Source organism: Oncorhynchus nerka, linkage group LG9b (genome assembly GCF_034236695.1).
Source record: "Oncorhynchus nerka isolate Pitt River linkage group LG9b, Oner_Uvic_2.0, whole genome shotgun sequence".
Lineage (NCBI taxonomy): Eukaryota > Metazoa > Chordata > Actinopteri > Salmoniformes > Salmonidae > Oncorhynchus > Oncorhynchus nerka.
This window is the reverse complement of record NC_088424.1, coordinates 10584940-10602077: the sequence shown is the minus strand read 5'-3', so window position 1 is coordinate 10602077 and position 17138 is coordinate 10584940.

Below are 17138 nucleotides of genomic sequence, written 5' to 3'. Positions count from 1 at the left end.
GGATCTTCAGTCGAAGGATTTTCAGCGATGAGACCTTCACCCATCGGATCTTCCATCGTGGAATCTTTAGTTTGGGGACCTCCATCTTGTGGAGGTCTTCATTCATTATGTGGGAATCTTCAGCCATGGGATGGTCAATCGTCAAAGCATTGTCAGCCATGGCATCTTCAAGTCTGGTTGCATCACCATTCATGGTACCTTCATCTGTAAGGACACATGACCAAAGCTTTTCAAATAACTTTGAATGCTTCTTCTGTCAGCATCAACGGAGAAACAGTCCGAAGCCAAAGAGCCATGGTCCTAGTGAGCCTAGTTAGCTGGGAGAGAGAGACAAGTTCAGTTCTATTCCGTTCATTTGAATTAAAAACAATCACAGAAAGGTGACTTAATTCTTACCCAGAAATGATTTGATATTGAGATAAAAATGGCTGCATTGGACCTTTAATATGTCCTGAGGCTCATGGCATTGATATAGTGTAATGAGACATTAAGCCATCATTGTAAATAAGAATTTGTTCAAAACTGAGTTGTCTAGTTAAAAAAAGGTTAAATAAATTAAAGATTTCAGATGCAAATAATTGTATCACTTCCAAGGATGAGTCCTCATTTCATCGCATTGCTTTCCCACAAAAAATTCTGGTTGTTTCCCAAATGGCACCATATTCCCTGTATGGTGCACTACCCATAGGGCTCTGGTCTAAAGTAGTGCAATATAAATGGAAAAGGATGCCATTTGTGACGCCCTCTCTCTCTACTGCAGGTGATAAAGGGTCAGACTCTGGGAACCCAAACCCTAGACTGCTTGGTGTTATAGCGTAGTCAGTGCCTCCATGGCTGTGTCTCGCTCTGTCACCTTACTCAGGCCAGTGTCAATGATCACACCCTCCCATTTCACACGCTTACCAGGCCAGTCACTCCTCTAGCACAGGTTCACACTTGCAGTCAGCCACACTTTCCAAATGTACAGTACAAGCTTATCCAGATTGAACAGTTAAACACGTATCTACAGTTGAAGTCGGACGTTTACATACACCTTAGCCAAATACATTTAAACTCAGTTTTTCACAATTCCTGACATTTAATCCCAGTAAACATTCCCTGTTTTAGGTCAGTTAGGATCACCACTTTATTTTAAAAATGTGAAATGTTAGAATTTTATTTCTTTCATCACCTTCCCAGTGGGTCAGAAGTTAGTCAATTAGTATTTGGTAGCATTGTCTTTAAATGTTTTAACTTGGGTCAAACGTCTTCCACAAGCTATTTTGGCCCATTCCTCTTGACAGAGCTGGTGTAGCGGAGTCAGGTTTGTCGGCCTCCTTGCTCGCACACACTTTTTCAGTTCTGCCCACACATTTTCTATGGGATTGAGGTAAGGGTTTTGTGATGGCCACTCCAATACCTTGACTTTGTTGTCCTTAAGGGAGCAGGGAGTTGTGTCATGTGTCATTTCCGGTCACAACTTGCAGACTTGTTTACGTGCTGCTGTGCGTTTTGTTGCTAACCTTACTTTGCTACCTTACAACTTTACGGTGTTTACTTTTAACCTCTTGAACCTATGGGGGCAGTATTTCATTTTTGGATGAAAAACGTTCCCGTTTTAAACAAGATATTTTGTCACGAAAAGATGCTCGACTGCATATAATTGACAGCTTTGGAAAGAAAACACTGACGTTTCCAAAACTGCAAAGATATTGTCTGTGAGTGCCACAGAACTAATGCTACAGGCGAAACCAAGATGAAACTTCAAACAGGAAGTGAGCCAGATTTTTGAGGAGCCAGGAACGAGCCTACACTTTCTGTCGTTTCCCCAAGGTGTCTGCAGCATTGTGACGTATTTGTAGGCATATCATTGGAAGATTGACCATAAGAGACTACATTTACCAGGTGTCCGCCTGGTGTCCTCCGTCGAAATTGGTGCGTAATCTCCAGCTGCATGTATTTTCCCATGTGATTCAGAGGAGAAACCAAACTGCCACGAATGACTTATCATCGAATAGATATGTGAAAAACACCTTGAGGATTGATTCTAAACAACGTTTGCCATGTTTCTGTCGATATTATGGAGTTAATTTGGAAAAAAAGTGCATTTTAATGACTGAATTTTCGGGGGGGTTTCTCAGCCAAACGTGATGAACAAAACGGAGCGATTTCTCATACACAAATAATATTTTTGGAAAAACTGAACATTTGCTATCTAACTGAGAGTCTCCTCATTGAAAACATCCGAAGTTCTTCAAAGGTAAAAGATTTTCTTTGAATGCTTTTCTTGGTTTTGTGAAAATGTTGCCTGCTGAATGCTAGGCTTAATGCTATGCTAGCTATCAATACTCTTACACAAATGCTGGTTTTGCTATGGTTGAAAAGCATATTTTGAAAATCTGAGATGACAGTGTTGTTAACAAAAGGCTAAGCTTGAGAGCCAATATATTTATTTCATTTCATTTGCGATTTTCATGAATAGTTAACGTTGCGTTATGGTAATGAGCTTGAGGCTATAATTACGATTCCGGATCCGGGATTGCTCGTCGCAACAGGTTAATTCCCGTTTATATTTTCAGTTTTTCCCTCACTTTTTTTTTCATTTAACTTTTTCACTCCGGACGCTTTAGCTGGACATGGTTCGTCAGGACTTCCAACAGCCGAAGCTAAGTAGTAACACTAACATGATGCCTTCTGATTGCAGTCGCTGTACTCATAATATACAGGAGAACGATCGCCTTATGGTAGCTTCAGGTGCAATTGTTAGGCAAGAGTAATTTCAGTGTAAGAAAGGATGAAACAGCGTCTGTGCCACCAGTAAGTACAGATAGTAGTATAAATCCTCTCGCACGGTCCCTGCAGCGGACAACTTTCTTATGGCTTCTGGAGGGAAATGCTGTAGGAATGCTCAACCGGTGTCGCTTGAGCCGACAGACACTTTCAACCAGTTCTCCCCATTAAGCAGCGAGTCGGAGTCAGAGGCCGAGCCTTCTCTGGTCTCTACTCCTCCCGTTACAGGGTCTGAGACGCCAAAGCCTCCCACCATTAGCTCTGACAAATTGAAAACCCTAGTCATTGACGACTCTATTACCCGCAGTATTAGACTTAAAACATAAATCATCCAGCGATCATACACTGTTTACCAGGGGGCAGGGCTACTGACGTTAAGGCTAATCTGAAGATGGTACTGGCTAAAGCTAAACCTGGCGAGTGTAGAGAGTATAGGGATATTGATATCCACGTCGGCACCAACAATGTTAGGATGAAACAGTCAGACGTCACCAAGCGCAACATAGCTTCAGCGTGTAAATCAGCTAGAAAGATGTGTCGGCATCGAGTAATTGTCTCTGGCCCCCTCCCAGTTAGGGGGAGTGATGAGCTCTACAGCAGAGTCTCAACTCAATCACTGGTTGAAAACTGTTTTCTGTCCCTCCCAAAATATAGAATTTGTAGGCAATTGGACCTCTTTCTGGGACTCACCCACAAGCAGGGCCAAGCCTGGCCTGTTGAGGAGTGACGGACTCCATCCTAGCTGGAGGGGTGCTCTCATCTTATCTACGAATGTAGACAGGGCTCTAACTCCCCTAGCTCCACAATGAAATAGGGTGCAGGCCAGGCAGCAGGCTGTTAGCCAGCCTGCCAGTTTAGTGGAGTCTGCCACTAGCACAGTCAGAGTAGTCAGCTCAGCTATCCCCATTGAGACCGTGTCTGTGCCTCGACCTAGGTTGGGCAAAACTAAAAAACTTCTGCAGTTATAGTCAATGAATTAGAAAATAAAGGAGAGCCGCACACTCTAGGACATGGGTGTCAAACTCTGGCCCGTGGGCCAAATTTGGCCCGCGGGGTAATTATATTTGGCCCGCGAGACAATACCAAATTACTACTAGAGCTGGCCCGCCGGTATTATACAGCGCATTCACCACTAATACTACGAATCCCATAATGCTCTGCTGTTTTCACGCGCCAATCAGGACAGGACCCAGAAACGCTCTCTCCTCTGTGACAGTAGTCATAGCAACATAGACGCTACAACTGTCAGCGAGCTAACCCTTCCCAAAAATGGCGAAAAGAAAGGCAGAAAACAGGAGCTTTCTGGACAAGTGGGAGGCAGAATATCTGTTTACATATGTAAAAGACAAACCTGTTTGTCTTGTTTGTGGAGTCAACGTGGCTGTAAGTAAGGAGTACAACATTAGACGAAACTATGAAACGAAACACCATGACAAATACAAGGACCTGGACATGACTCAAAGGAGCCAGAAAGTAGAGGAGATGAAAAGAAGTTTGGTTTCACAACAGAATATGTTTAAAAAAGCCACATCACAAAGCGAGGCTGCTGTAAAGGCTAGTTATATAGTGGCAGCAGAGATCGCAAAATCAGCCCGGCCCTTTAATGAGTGAGAGTTCATGAAAAAGTGCATGATGAAGGTTTGTGACCTCGTATGCCCAGAGAAAACAAGCATTTTCAAACGTGAGCCTGAGCAGGAACACAGTAGCTGATCGCACATGTGATCTTGCCACCAATCTGTATGACCAGCTGATGGAAAAGGGAAAAGATTTTGTTGCGTTCTCCCTCGCTGTGGATGAGAGCTGCGACACATCTGATACTGCTCAGCTGTCAGTCTTCATCCGTGGAGTGGACTCAAATCTGTGTGTTACGGAGGAGCTATTAGGATTCAAATCAATGCATGGCACAACCACAGGAAAGGAAATCTTTGAGGAGGTTTCCAAATGTGTAACTGAAATAAAGCTGCCGTGGGATAAACTCGTTGGATTAACAACAGATGGTGCGCCAGCGATGTGCGGTAAAAAGAGTGGACTGGTGGGCATGGTTCGGGAGAAGATGCGGGAAGAGAACTGTGCAGGTGAGCTAACTGTTTACCACTGCATCATACATCAGGAAGCACTGTGTGCCAAAGCCCTAAAGATGGAACATGTTATGACCACAGTAACACAGGTAGTTAACTTTATAAGAGCCAAAGGTCTAAATCACCGCCAGTTTAAATCTTTTCTGGAGGAGTGTGGTTCGAATACGCAGACGTGCCGTATCACACAGAGGTGAGATGGCTAAGCAGAGGAAAAGTACTGAACAGATGTTTCGAGCTGCGTGAGGAAATATGTCAATTCCTGGAAACCAAAGGGAAGGATACAGCAGAGCTCCGGGAGCAAAAGTTCCTGTGTGAGCTGGCCTTTCTCTGTGACATCTCGAGCCATCTCGATTCGCTGAACCTGCAGCTTCAGGGGCGGGGGCGCATCATCACAGACATGTACGCTGCAGTGAGGGCCTTCAAAACTAAACTGTGCCTGTGGGAGAATCAGATGCTGCAAGGAAACCCTTGCCATTTTCCCTGCTGCCAATCCATAAAAGCGCAGATCTCTACCGCCGTGTTCCCATGCGCACAGTTTGCTGAAAAACTCAGTGTTCTCGCCGCTGAGTTTAGCCGGCGATTTGCCGACTTCGATCCCCAGAAATGCAAGTTTGAACTGCTTAGTAATCCCTTCGCAGTTGATGTGGAAAATGCACCAACCAACATCCAAATGGAGCTGATTGAACTCCAGTGCAACGACACGCTGAAGTCAAAGTATGATGCTGTGGGCGCCGCACAGTTTCCACGGTTCATCCCTGACACAATGCCTCAGCTCCGCACCCAAGCTGCTCAGATGCTCTCCATGTTCAGCAGCACTTATCTATGCGAGCAACTTTTCTCCTCGATGAAGATGACCAAAACAACTCACAGGAGACGTCTGACTGATGAACATCTTCGCTCGATACTGAGGATTTCTTCAGCTCAGAGCTTGAGCCCAGACATTGATGAACTAGCATCCAAGAAGAGATGCCAGGTATCTGGCTTGGGCACATCAGATTAGACCAGTGTGCAATAATTAACGTTTTCTTTATGCACTTTTTCTTGCTACAAGGCATGGGCTTGAATGGTTGATTGATTTATTATCATTTTATTTGTCAAATTATTAGCCAGTGGAAAAAGTTTATTTTGGTATTTAAATCAGAAGGCTGCAAATAGAAAAGAGGCATACAATTTTTATTTAAATTTGATTTATTTAATAAATGAATGCCATTGATGTGTTTTTTCATTTGAAATTCGATTTTGCATGTCTCCACTATTAAATTATATATTGTATGGTAATAAGCGATGCTTGTTCCATATTCAATGTTAAAGCAAAACTTGTTTGGGTCCATATTAAAAGGTTAATTTGTTCAATGTTGGCCCGTGACTTTGTTCAGGTTTTACATTTTGGCCCACTGGGTATTTGAGTTTGACACCCCTGAGCTCAGATGCAAAAAATGTAATATCCAACGTTTCGACAGGCAAGCTGTCTTCATCAGGGTATAATCACAAACACTGCAGGGTAACTCATTTATATAGTGTCAAAAGACAAACAGGTGTCTGTAATCATGGCCAAGTGTGGCCTAATATCATTGGTTAATTCTCAAATATTAAAATGGCATACAAAGAACTGCATACAAAAAACAAATGGATATAATACGATCATAGATTAATTTAGGGGTGCGATTCTCAGACAACTCAAAGATTCATTGATGCCCTTCCAAACTCCCTCTGCCTACCCAAGTACGTCAGAAGACAAAAATCAATTAACCACCTAACTGAGGATCATAGATTAATTTTAGACTACACAAATTTACAAGGGTCGGCAGAGTAGCCTAGTGGTTAGAGCGTTGGACTAGTAACTGGAAGGTTGCAAGTTCAAATCCCTGAGCTGACAAGGTACAAATCTGTTGTTCTGCCCCTGAACAGGCAGTTAACCCACTGTTCCTAGGCCGTCATTGAAAATAAGAATTTGTTCTTAACTGACTTGCCTAGTTAAATAAAGGTTAAAAAAATCATGTAAAACAAACAATTACAGTGGCAAAAGTCACAATAATCAAAAGAATGGCTTCAGATCAGGGTCTTTAAATTAAAGATTCAGGCAGCCTCTCATTTTAACAATAAATTATCAAGGTCACCCCATCTCCTAGGGAGGGTGACATGTTCGATGCCAATATAACGCAGAGACGAAATTGAGTGGTTTGCTTCCAAAAAGTGGTCCGCAACTGGGTAAGTTGAGTTTTTGCACCTAATGGTGCTACGATGCTCTGAGATACGTACTTTTAATTTGCGCTTTCTTTTACCCACATAATTTTTACCACAAGGACAAGTTATAAGATAAATAACTGCCTTAGTGGAGCATGTAATAATACCTTTGATTGGGATCTGTTTCCCTGTTTGTGGGTGTTTGAAGGATCTACATTTATAAGTGCCATTGCATTGAGCACAGCCTTTACACTTGTAATTTCCATCCAGTAGGGGCACAAATAGACATTGTTCAGGAATATCTTGTGGTGGTAAATCAGAGTGTGCCAATTGGTCTCTGAGATTTCTGCCCCGCAAGAATATGACCAAGGGAAGGTCCGAAAACACATTACTGAGATTATCATCGGATTTTAAAGTGTGTCAATGTTTGTGAACTATTCCCTTAATTTTTTCAGAGCAATTTGAATAGCGGGTAGTTAGAACGCAAGAATGCGTCTTTGTGCGAGACTGACCTTGAAAAAGGTCATGTCTCGTTTTGTTTTGGATTTTCTCAATGGCAATATTAATCTGATCATTTTTGTACCTCCTCTCCTTGAATTTTCTTTGAGTCTCAGCCACATTTCTGTCGAAATCTGAATATTCTTTGCAAATTATTTTGATTCGATAGAATTGGCTGTAGGGCAAACTATTTTTCAAGGGAAGTGGGTGACAACTATCAGCCCTCAACAAACTGTTACGATCAGTAGGTTTCCTGTAAAGATCAGTGTATAGAAAATTGTTTTCACACAAGATCAGAAGATCAATGAACTGATCACTGATCATATTCTTGATGTGATTGGCCTGACTGAAACATGGCTTAAGCCTGATGAATTTACTGTGTTAAATGAAGCCTCACCTTCTGGCTACACTAGTGACCATATCCCCCCGCGCATCCCGCAAAGGCGGAGGTGTTGCTAACATTTACGATAGCAAATTTCAAATACAATTACAAATAAAACCCAACATTTTCGTATTTGAGCTTCTAGTCATGAAATCTATGCAGCCTGCTCAATCATTTTTTATAACTACTGTTTACAGGCCTCCTGGGCCATATACAGTGTTCCTCACCGAGTTCCCTGAATTCCTATCGGACCTTGTAGTCATAGCAAATAATATTCCAATTTTTGATGACTTTAATATTCACATGGAAAAGTCCACAGACCCACTCCAAAAGGCTTTCGGAGCCATCATCGACTCAGTGGGTTTTGTCCAACATGTCTCCGGACCTACTCACAGTCATACTCTGGAACCTAGTTTTGTCCCATGAAATAAACGTTGTGGATCTTAATGTTTTTCCTTATAATCCTGGACTATTGGACCATCATTTTATTACATTTGCAATCGCAACAAATAATCTGCTCAGACCCCAACCAAGGCTCATCAAAAGTCGTGCTATAATTTCTCAGACAACCCAAAGATTCCTTGATGCCCTTCCAAACTCCCTCTGCCTACCCAAGTACGTCAGTTAACCACCTAACTGAGGAACTCAATTTAACCTTGCACAATACCCTAGATGCAGTCGCACCCCTAAAAACTAAAAACATCTGTCATATGAAACTAGCTCCCTGGTATACAGAAAATACCCGAGCTCTGACGCAAGCTTCCAGAAAATTGGAACAGAAATGGCGCCACACCAAACTGGAAGTCTTCCGAATAGCTCGGAAAGACAGTACCGTGCAGTATCGAAGAGCCCTCACTGCTACTCGATCATCCTATTTTTCTAACTTAATTGAGGAAAATAAGAACAATCCTAAATTCCTTTTTGATACTGTCGCAAAGCTAACTAAAAAGCAGTATTCCCCAAAAGAGGATGGCTTTCACTTCAGCAGTAATAAATTCATGAACTTCTTTGAGGAAAAGAGCATGATCATTAGAAAGAAAATTACAGATTCCTCTTTAAATCTGCATATTCCTCCAAAGCTCAGTTGTCCTGAGTCTGCACAACTCTGCCAGGACCTAGGATCAAGGGAGACACTCAAGTGTTTTAGTACTATATCTCTTGACACAATGATGGAAATAATCATGGCCTCTAAACCTTCAAGCTGCATACTGGACCCTATTCCAACTACACTACAGAAAGAGCTGCTTCCTGTGCTTGGTCATGGTTTTAGACCCCATCATAGCACTGAGACTGCACTTGTTAAGGTGGTAAATTACCTTTTAATGGCGTCAGACCGAGGCTCTGCACCTGTCCTTGTGCTCCTAGACCTTAGTGCTGCTTTTGATACCATCGATCATCACATTCTTTTGGAGAGATTGGAAACCCAAATTAGTCTACATGGACAAGTTCTGGCCTGGTTTAGATCTTATCTGTCTGAAAGATATCAGTTTGTCTCTTTGGATGGTTTGTCCTCTGACAATTCAACTGTATTTTTCAGTGTTCCTCAAGGTTCCGTTTTTGTCCCACTATTGTTTTCACTATATATTTTACCTCTTGGGGATGTCATTCGAAAACATAATGTTAACTTTCACTGCTATGCGGATGACACACAGTTGTACATTTCAATGAAACATGGTGAAGCCCCAAAATTGCCCTTGCTGGAGGCCTGTGTTTCAGACATAAGGAAGTGGATGGCTGTAAATGTTCTACTTTTAAACTCGGACAAAACAGAGATGCTTGTTCTAGGTCCCAAGAAACAAAGATATCTTCTGTTGAATCTGACAATTAATCTTGGTTGTACTGTCATCTCAAATAAAACTGTGAAGGACCTCGGCGTTACTCTGGACCCAGATCTCTCTTTTGACGAACATATCAAGACTGTTTCAAGGAGAGCTTTATCCATCTACGTAACATTGCAACAATCTGACATTTTCTGTCCAAAAATGAAGCAGAAAACTGTATCCATGTTTTTGTTACTTCTAGGTTAGACTACTGCAATGCTATACTTTCCTGCTACCCGGATAAAGCACTAAATAAACTTCAGTTAGTGCTAAATACGGCTCCTAGAATCCTGACTAGAACCAAAATAATGTATCATATTACTCCTCCCTACACTGGCTTCCTGTTAAGGCAAGGGCTGATTTCAAGGTTTTACTGCTAACCTACAAAGCATTACATGGGCTTGCTCCTACCTATCTTTCCGATTTGGTCCTGCCGTACATGCCTACACGTATGCTACGGTCACAAGACGCAGGCCTCCTAATTGTCCCTATAGTTTCTAAGCAAACAGCTGGAGGCAGGGCTTTCTCCTATAGAGCTCCATATTTATGGAAATGTCTGCCTACCCATGTGAGAGACGCAGACTCTGTCTCAACCTTTAACATCTTGAGTGTAGGGGGCAGTATTTTGATGTTTGGATGAAAAACGTACCCAAATGAAACTGCCTATTTCTCAGGCCCAGAATCTAGAATATGCATATATATTGTCATATTATGATAGAAAAGACTCAAAAGTCTCCAAAACGGTCAAAATATTGTCTGTGAGTATAACAGAACTGATACTGCAGGCGAAAACCTGAGGAAAATCAGTGCTGTTTTTCCTGAAAGCTCTCTGTTCCATTGCCTGCCTTCGCTCCATTTAAAGGAATATCAACCAGAATCCTTTTCCTATGGCTTCCCCATGGTGTGAACAGTCTTTAGACATAGTTTCAGGCTTTTATTTAGAAAAAATGAGCGAGAAAGATCACATCGCGTCATGCAGCGGTTTGCATGCGCAACAGCTTGGAGTAGACATTTTCTCTCTCTCTCTCGTATTGAAGAAGCTACAGTCCCGGTTGAAATATTATCGATTATATATTGTAAAAACAACCTGAGGATTGATTATAAAAAAAACGTTTGACATGTTTCTACGAATTTTACGAATACTATTTGGAATTCTCGTCTGCGATGTCGTGACTGCTCGAGCCTGTGGATTTCTGAACATAACGCGCCAACCAAATTGAGGTATTTTGGATATTAAATCATCTTTATGGAACAAAAGGAACATTTATCGTGTAACTTTTAGTCTCGTGAGCGCAAACATCCGAAGATCATCAAAGGTAAGCGACCAATCTACTTGGTCACGAAGCTGTTTGTAATGTTTTGTCTACTGAGAGAGATGTCCTTAAATTAACGCTTTGTATGCTTTTGCCAAAAAGCTTATTTGAAATCTGACACGCCAGGTGGATTAACAACAAGCTAAGCTCTGTTTTGCTATATTGCACTTGTGATTTCATGAAAATTAAACATTTTTAGTAATTTAATTTGAATTTGGCGCTCTGCAATTCAGCGGATGTTGATGAAAATGATCCCGCTAACGGGATGGGTGCATCAAGAAGTCTTCGTTGAAGACTCATCTCTTCAGTAGGTCCTATGATTGAGTGTAGTCTGGCCCAGGAGTGTGAAGGTGAATGGAAAGGCACTGGAGCAACGAACCGCCCTTGCTGTCTCTGCCTGGCCGGTTCCCCTCTCTCCACTGGGATTCTCTGCCTCTAACCCTATTACAGGGGCTGAGTCACTGGCTTACTGGTGCTCTTCCATGCCATCCCTAGGAGGGTTGCGTCACTTGAGTGGGTTGAGTCACTGATGTGGTCTTCCTGTCTGGGTTGGCGCCCCCCCCTTGGGCTGTGCCGTGGCAGAGATCTTTGCGGGCTATACTCGGCCTTGTCTCAGGATGGTAAGTTGGTGGTTGAAGATATCCCTCTAGTGGTGTGGGGGCTGTGCTTTGGCAAAGTGGGTGGGGTTATATCCTGCCTGTTTGGCCCTGTCCAGGGGTGTCCTCGGATGGGGCCACAGTGTCTCCTGACCCCTCCTGTCTCAGCCTCCAGTATTTATGCTGCAGTAGTTTGTGTCGGGGGGCTAGTGTCAGTCTGTTATATCTGGAGTATTTATCCTGTCTTATCCTGTGTCCTGTGTGAATTTAAGTATGCTCTCTCGAATTCTCTCTTTCTTTCTTTCTTTCCCTCTCTCGGAGGTCCTGAGCCCTAGGACCATGCCTCAGGACTACCTGGCATGATGACTCCTTGCTGTCCCCAGTCCACCTGGCCATGCTGCTGATCCAGTTTCAACTGTTCTGCCTGCGGCTATGGGACCCGGACCTGTTCACCGGACATGCTACCTGTCCCAGACCTGCTGTTTTCAACTGTCTAGAGAGAGCAGGAGTGGTGGAGATACTCTCAATGATCGGCTATGAAAAGCCATCTGACATTTACTCCTGAGGTGCTGTTGCACCCTCGACAAGTACTGTGATTATTATTATTTGACCATGCTGGTCATTTATGAACATTTTATGAACATAATCTGTACTGCACTTTGAGATATCAGCTGATCTAAGAAGGGCTATATAAATACATTTCATTTGATTTGCTTAATGAGCCAAATCTCTTTTTCGTCCACTTTCATATTAAAAAATATCCACCTTCCTTGCAAATCATTCCTAACTATTTGCACATTCAGATCAACATTTTTTCCACGCAACTTCATCTAAGGATGTAGAGTGAGTTTCCTGTAAACAGGATATGTTATATACCTTTCCTTGTAGCCACGTAAAGACTAATCTTTTTTAAATAATCTGCTAAATCTTTACAATTACAACTGGCTTTGCTTATTTCACCCTTTACCATAACTAGATACTATTCTCAGTCTAAATTGACCATAATAAGTGCTTGTAAAGTTACTGCCATCAGAGGTATTATGACGGTCAAAACTAGAGCTTTCAAATGTCCAATATTTTGGATTCAAGCAATAGGTTCTAGCAATATTTGTTTTATTCCCTTGCCTGTTTGCCTGTGAGCCAATGCCACAGATGTTAGACAATTGAGACAAGATATTATGTGTGTAGTAAACCTGAGTAAGTTGATGTGTATGATATTGGATGTTAAGTAAGAGTGTGTACGATATCTGTATAAGAGTAAGACTATAATTTCTGACGTACAAATAAATAATAACTCCGCCAATTTGCATGGTTAAGTGTCTATGTGTGTAACATGTAGTGCGTATAGCCTTAATATTCATGATGATAATTGTAATCCATATTGTATCACCATCATAGTTGCATCCTAATTACCTTGAACATAATTGAAAAACACATCCCAGCATTTCCACAGCAATTGACATTTCACATGATCATGAAAGAGACCTTGCATTACTATAGAGACGACTTCACTACAGTACAAATGTATCCCGTACAATATGTTATTATTTCTTTTTTTCGTAACCTGAAGTCCCTATAGAATTTAGTACAGCCATGGTGTTATGGAGCGGTCTCATTTTGTGATGATCGGTCGGGGACACTTGGTCTTGTCGCTCCGAGCTCCAAGTCTGTGTAGACGGTGGAAAGCCACCTTGTTTAAAGTCTCTAGTGGAAGTTTCAAGGCGGATTGCATGAACTCTCTGATCGCGCCTCTGGATTATTGGATGCATCCTCAGGAATCCCAGAAACGATTAGATTTTCACGCATGCTACGACTTTGTATGTCTATTAGCGACTCCTTCGTCAACCTGTTTTCCCTGAGTAGACAATCCATTATAGAATCGTGGATTTTTACCTTGGCTGCGAGAGCCTTGTTCTCTTCTTGGAGCGTGAGAATTTCACTCTGGCTAAACTCCAAACTCCCCCTCAGCCCTGCTACCTCCTCACACAACTTTTCCAGTGTTGCTGGAAGATTCCATGGATTAAACAGACACTTAAACTAACACGACATGTAAGTGTCGGGTTTACACAACGTGAAAGCATGATGTACACATAGATGTCATGTAGACGTTAAGGCGTTCATGGTGATATCTTTCATAATAAACTTACACAAACTGACGTGTCAGTGCCACGTTACACGACGTGAACACTATGTCAACATGACATGAACGTGGCGTGAACGCGTCGGGAGTTTGACGCCTTAGAACAAAACTTCTCCATTGACAATCCATGTTAATTCATGACGGTATTTTACGTCGCTAGGAATATGTTAGGTGACTTAGTGAGAGGTATCAGTAGCTTCACTAGGTTGAATTCCTAGCGACGAAACCCCACCTCTTTAAGGAATACCTAGGATAGGATAAAGTAATCACTCTCACCCCCCCCTCCCCCTTAAAAGATTTAGATGCACTACTGTTCCACTGGATGTCATAAGGTGAATGCACCAATTTGTAAGTCGCTCTGGATAAGAGCGTCTGCTAAATGACTTAAATGTAAATGTAATTCTGGCCTGAATCACTCCCAAAGTACGTGGTAAATTGCAGCAAGGATAGGAGCCCCAACTGTCAAAGGGACAGAGTAGCCTATTCTGGATAGGGCAGGTACTTTTGTGTAATATCAGTCCCTAGAAGTGATAATAGTAACATAATTCCCAATGCTGTCTACTTTAAGTATAATGTTTTCTGTCCTCGGATACCAAGAGCTGTGAAAGCTTGTCTGCACATGAAGAGGTCCCAATGAAGAGTGATGGTTCTCAGTCCTGGTCCTGGGGACTCAAAGGGGTGCACATTTTTATTTTTGCCTTAGCACTACAAATCAAATTGTATTTGTCACATGCGCCGAATCCAACAGTTGTAGATCTTACAGTGAAATGCTTACTTACAAGCCCTTAACCAACAATGCTTTAAGAAGTTTTAAGAAAGAAAATTGAAATGTGTTAGAACTTCTTCAGGATCGGTGGGTCCCCCACGGGACGGTTGAGCTAACGTAGGCTAATGCGATTAACATGAGGTTGTAAGTAACAAGAACATTTCCCAGGACATAGACATGTCTGTAATGGGCAGAAAGCTTAAATTCTTGTTAATCTAACTGCACTGTCCAATTTACAGTAGTTATTACAGTGAAATAATACCATGCTATTGTTTGAAAAGAGTGCACAGTTATGAACTTGAAAAGTTATTAATAAACCAATTAGGCACATTTGGGCAGCCCTGAAACAACATTTTGAACAGAAATACAATGGTTCATTGGATCAGTCTAAAACGTTGCGCATACACTGCTGCCATCTAGTGGCCAAAATCTAAATTGCAACTGGGCTGGAATAATACATTATGGCCTTTCGCTTGCATTTCAAAGATGATGGTACAATTTTTTATTTTTAAAAGGTTTTTTTTTTCTTTCTATTTTTTTGTTATACCAGATCTAAAGTTTTATATTCTCCTACATTCATTTCACATTTCCACAAACTTCAAACTGTTTCCTTTCAAATGGTATCAAGAATATGCATATCCTTGCTTCAATGCCTGAGCTACTGGCAGTGAGATTTGGGTATTTCATTCGAGGGAAAATAAAAAAAGGGTGGATCCTTTTAAGTAAAAAATAGGATTTATTTTTATTTTTAAAGTAACAAATAATTAAACAGCAGCAGTAAAACAACAAGCGAGGCTATATTCTGGGGGTACCAGTACAGAGTCAATATGCGGAGGTACCGGTTAGTCGAGGTAATTGAGGTAATATGTACATGTAGGTAGAGTTAAAGTGACTATGCATAGATTATAAACAGAGAGTAGCAGCAGCGTAAAAGAGGGGTCTGAGTAGCTATTTGATTAGCTGTTCAGGAGTCTTATGACTTGGGGGTAGAAGCTGTTAAGAAGACTTTTGGACCTAGACTTGGCGCTCCGGTACCGCTTGCCGTGTGGTAGCAGAGAGAACAGTCTATGACTAGGGTGGCTGGGGTCTTTGAAAATTTTTAGGGTCTTCCTCTGACACTCCCTGGAGGTCCTGGATGGCAGGACGTACTGGGCCATACGCACTACTGGGCCGTACGATGTACTGGGCCGTATGCACTACCCTCTGTAGTGCCTTGTGGTCGGAGACCGAGCAGTTGCCATACCAGGCAGTGATGCAACCAGTCAGGATGCTCTCGATAGGGCAGCTGTAGATCCTTTTGAGGATCTGAGGACCCATGCCAAATCATTTCAGTCTCCTGAGGGTGAATAGGCTTTGTCGTGCCCTCTTCATGACTGTCTTAGTGTGTTTGAACCATGATAGTTTGTTGGTGATGTGGACACCAAGGAACTTGAAGCTGTCAACCTGTTCCACTACAGTCCCGTCGATGAGAATGGGGGCGTGCTCGGTCCTCCTTTTCCACAATCATCTCCTTTGTCTTGATCACGTTGAGGGAGAGGTTGTTGTCCTTAAACCACACGGTCAGGTCTCTGACCTCCTCCCTTTCGGCCTATCACTGTTGTGTCATCGGCAAACTTGATGATGGTGTTGGAGTCGTGCCTGGCCATGCATTCATGAGTGAACAGGGAGTACAGGACGGGACTGAGCACGCACCCTTGAGCAGCCCCCGTGTTGAGGATCAGCATGGCGGATGTGTTGTTCCCTACCCTTATCACCTGGGGGTGGCTCATCAGGAAGTCCAAGATCCAGTTGCAGAGGGAGGTTGTTTAGGCCAAGCTCCCTGCCATCCAGGACCTCTATACCAGGCGGTGTCAGAGGAAGGCCCTAAAAATGGTCAAAGACTCCAGCCACCCGAGTCATAGACTGTTCTCTCTGCTACTGCACAGCAAGCTGTACCGGACCATCAAGTCTACGTCCAAGAGGCTTCTAAACGGCTTCTACCCCCAAGCCATAAGACTCCTGAACAGCTAATCAAATGGCTACCCCCCCCCTCTCTCTTTTACACCACTGCTGCTCTCTGTTGTTATCATCTATGCATAGTCACTTTATTAACTCTACCTACATATTACCTCAACTAACCGGTGTCCCCGCACATTGATCCTGTACCGGTACCCCCCTATATATAGTCTCTCTATTGTTATTTTACTGCTGCTCTTCAATTACTTGTTACTATTATTTCTTATCCATATTTTTTTTAACTGCATTGTTGGTTAGGGGCTCATAAGTAAACATTTCACTGTAAGATGTACAACTGTTGTATTCGGCGCATGTGACTAATACAATTTGATTTGATTTAAATGTGACCAATAAAAATTGATTTGAGAGAATTCCAAGAGTGTGCAAAGCTGTCATCAAGGCAAAGGGTGGCTACTTTCAAGAATCTCAAATACAAAAATATATATTTGATTTGTTTAACACTATATTGGTTACTAAATTATTCCATTTGTGTTATTTCATAGTTTTGATATCTTCACTATTATTCAACAATGTATAAAATTGTGAAGATAAAGAAAAACCCTGGAATGAGTATGTGTGTCTAAACGTTGGTACTGT